Consider the following 3,952-nt stretch of genomic DNA (forward strand, 5'->3'; position numbering starts at 1 on the left):
AATAGTTACAATGACTACATTTTTAATGTAACCATTGAAAAGTGTCCTATTATTATTATTATTATTGGAAACTTGACGACTTTTGAGCATTCAAAAAGGGTAAAGTTAACAATTATTATAGGATTGAGGGTTATCAGTCTTTTGCCTCTCTCTTATAATTGTTGCTATGGAGGACATTGCTAATTTGCTGCATACCCTTTCAAAGAAACGGAAACAGAAGGAAAGCAAAGTAGCGAACATCAGTAGGATATGATTAAGATTATAAGAATGACATTTCTTTCACATTATATTTTATGCAGGGTGGCAGCACCCAGATAAGATTCCAGCCCTGTCATGGAAGATACCTTGCTGCTGCTGCAGATAATATTATATCTATACTTGATGTGGAGACGCAAGCTTGTCTGCACAGATTACAGGTTGGCCTTTATGTTTAATTGAACATCAAGACTTCAATGGTGGTTGTTATTTCCTGATTTTGTGCAGTAAGATGAACTGCATAATTTTTAATCAAAGTTATTCCTTGGTCCCAATTATTAGATTTTCATTTCTTGGTTAGAGTTAGAAAAGGGATAGCTTGTGTGTTTATGCATGGTTTGATGAGTATTATAATATGCTGCTGACGTCAAATGTTTGCGCTGTTTTTCTTTGCATATCTTGGCATGTGAAGCTTAACTGCATGATTTTCGTTGTAGGGGCACACAAACACAGATTCATTCTGTATGCTGGGATCCCTCTGGTGAATTCTTGGCTTCTGTCAGTGAGGACTCTGTTAGAGTCTGGAGTCTTGGCTTAGGAAATGAAGGTGATTGTGTGCACGAGCTGAGCTGCAATGGAAACAAGTTTTACTCGTGTACTTTCCATCCTACATACTCTTCTTTGCTGGTGATTGGATGTTATCAGGCAAGTGTCTAAACTCTAATATCATTCTCTGATGAATGGGAAGTAACAAATGAAGAATTGAGGGAGGAAAAATGTATATACGAATTTCATCAGTTGGAAATCATAATGGATTGAACCCAGGTTTAGTGCTCCCCATTAGCATAAATTATATTTCTTGGCAATTATCACTGAACCAAAGAGTATATATGAATTTTAAAGCTAGTCAACAAAATAGATTGTTAATCAATAATATTTGTGGGAATACCGCACCCCCTAGCTCTGCTAATTATTATCCAGAAACAGCATTTTATGAGAAGTGGAATTTTCCTTGTATCCTCCTAATGGTTTTGAATCTAACATAATTATTATCCTGTGTGTGTTTTTGTAGTCTATGGAGCTTTGGAACATGTCAGAAAACAAGACGATGACCCTATCAGCACATGAAGGGCTCATTGCTGCGCTAGCTGTATCTAGCGTAACAGGTTTGGTGGCTTCTGCTAGTCATGACAAGTATGTGAAGCTCTGGAAGTGAGTCAAATGACTAGTTATTCTCCCAAAATTAGTAACAAGATTAATATTTTGACCCACTACAGCTCCATGAAGCTCCGGGCTGTTCTCTGGTAATTTTGTGACGTAGTTAGGCTTTACCCCTCCGATGTAAGTTTTAGGAACAACTTTGAACTGAACTTGTTGATTGGCACTTTTCATTGGATGCTTTGTAAAACTACTAGGTATGTTGAGAGCTAACATGTATCATCTCATAGTGAAAATCACTGGAAATTTAACTGAACTTCCTGCAGTAGCTATTTTGTATTTCTTTTTGCTTGGTTGCTCACGCTCATCACAGGAACAAGTTGTGCTTAACTTGGTATGTACATGGAGTGCAAGAGTAATATTTCAAAGAAAAGGGATCGTGAGATTCGTGACCACTACTGATCCAAACCTTTTTAGAGTTTTAGCCCAGTGAATAGTGAATACGACGTATTTCTGCCAAAAATATCGAAGCATTGTACATTTCCTACCCCAACACCTCCATGTCTACAACTGCCCACACCTGAAAATACCAAGGCTACCACATTATTAAATCTCTGAATTGGTTGGTTCTCAAACATCTCTGCAAAACAACAAACTATAACCATCTGCAAGCTCTCAATTGCCTTATACCGCCAAGTTTGCCCTCTCATTCTACCAAATTTCAATATTATTTGAGCCACCAAATTTTATTGGAAAATTGATGTCATTTGTTACAATTATCAATTGTCCTCTTTAAAAGGTTTTAACTACCGATTAACTCAAGGCGGTTTTAATTTTAGGGGAGACCTTTTCAAAATGACCCATAACATGTTTTAATTTTTTTTTTAATAGACTAGTTAATAGTGCCACGTGTTTTGTTTTTGATAGGTGCTAAAAAAAAAAAACAATCCTCCACTACTCTAAACACCGACCCCTTTTCTTTACACTATCTACATGTTAGCTGCCAACCACCTCAACCTATGCTGCCACCCAACCACCATGTTTGCAAAACTCTACTGTTACCCTCTTGATTGCTTTGGGTTGGCTTCAGTGGCTTGATTCGTTGGTTGTAGACTTGTAGGGTGGGAATGGCTAAAGATGGTGATGGCAAGGAAAGTAGGTGGTATGGAAACTTGGGTACATGAGTACATCCATGGGTAAGTAGAGTTTATCATGGGATGGGTCGGGCTTTGGCAAAAAAAAGTGACCCATTTCAGGCCAAGGCTTTGTGCCAAAAACCATGCCCAAACCCGTTTATTGGAGGATAGATACAATGTATGAGTTTTTATAGATCTTGTAAAAATATTTTGAAAGTAATAATTGAAATATGATAATTTGATAAATACCTTACGTACATGTAGGGCCTGTTCTCATTGATTGAACTCAGCTGAACTGAACTGAACTGAGCTGAACTGAAATGAATATTTTATAAGAGAAGGAAATTAGGAGCTGAAATGAAATGAGCTGAACTGAAATGAATATTTTATAAGAGAAGGAAATTAGGAGCTGAACTGAACTGTAAATAAACGTATGAAAACAGACTCGTAATCATGGTTTAGGAGTTAAACACAAACCTTAATTTATTTTTTCAACTTTAAATCACATATGATTGTCCTACGATAAGGATAGATAATGGCTCCACACGGCGTGGGTTGTTCCTCCTCAATTTGTCATCGTCATCTGGTTTTGGTAGTCCCGTGTACGTATATTTCAAATTGTCAGCCCTTTTCAAAAAAGACTTTTTTAATTTAGCGAAACAAGTCTTTTCTAAAATTCAAGGGTTGAGTTATACCTCAAAACAGTTGCTCGCTCAACAAGTCTCGGATTATTTCAAGAGTTGCTTTGATTTTTGTAGGCGTCGTGACTACGATGCACCGAGGCCTATTTTTGTACTCGATATTAATTTAATCGAACAACAACAAGTGCACGAACATGATGATTATGATGATGATGATGATGATGATTATTGTTATGTTAACGATTATGATGATGATGATGGAAATCAATCACTTGATGTTTATTATCGGAATTGTCACTTTAGTGACCTTTATCTTCCTCGACTAAAATTAGACAAACTAGATTTTGATATCCTGACCCCGTTGTATATCAATGTATTTCGAGATGGTCACTTAAATTTTGCCGAAAAGCATTTACAGTTTATGCTTCCAATAATTTTTGGAAAGATCTGTCCTACAATAGTCATGGAAGCGGGTCATAATGATACGTGCTCGATTTGCCTCAATACGATGTCGGAAGGGCTGGATGTCGTCAGGTTGGTTCGTTGCAACCATGTATTTCATCGCCATTGCATCTTCAAGTGGCTATCAACCAACCAATCATGCCCCTATTGTCGATCCTCCACTACGACAGTAGCTTTTCTTTAGTAATCTTACAACAATATGCGTTTTTTTAATTTTAATTTTATTCGAGCTTCCCCCAGTTAATATGGCATATAAACGTTTTTCGTTAATATAATGGCATTTTCGATATTGAAGCATCTTTCAATATTTTATTGTTTTTGTGCTTTTAAGCTGACATGACACTTAACTCTAGACGTTAG

The sequence above is a fragment of the Chenopodium album genome, chromosome 16 (genome assembly GCF_948465745.1).
Source record: "Chenopodium album chromosome 16, dcCheAlbu1.1, whole genome shotgun sequence".
NCBI lineage: Eukaryota > Viridiplantae > Streptophyta > Magnoliopsida > Caryophyllales > Amaranthaceae > Chenopodium > Chenopodium album.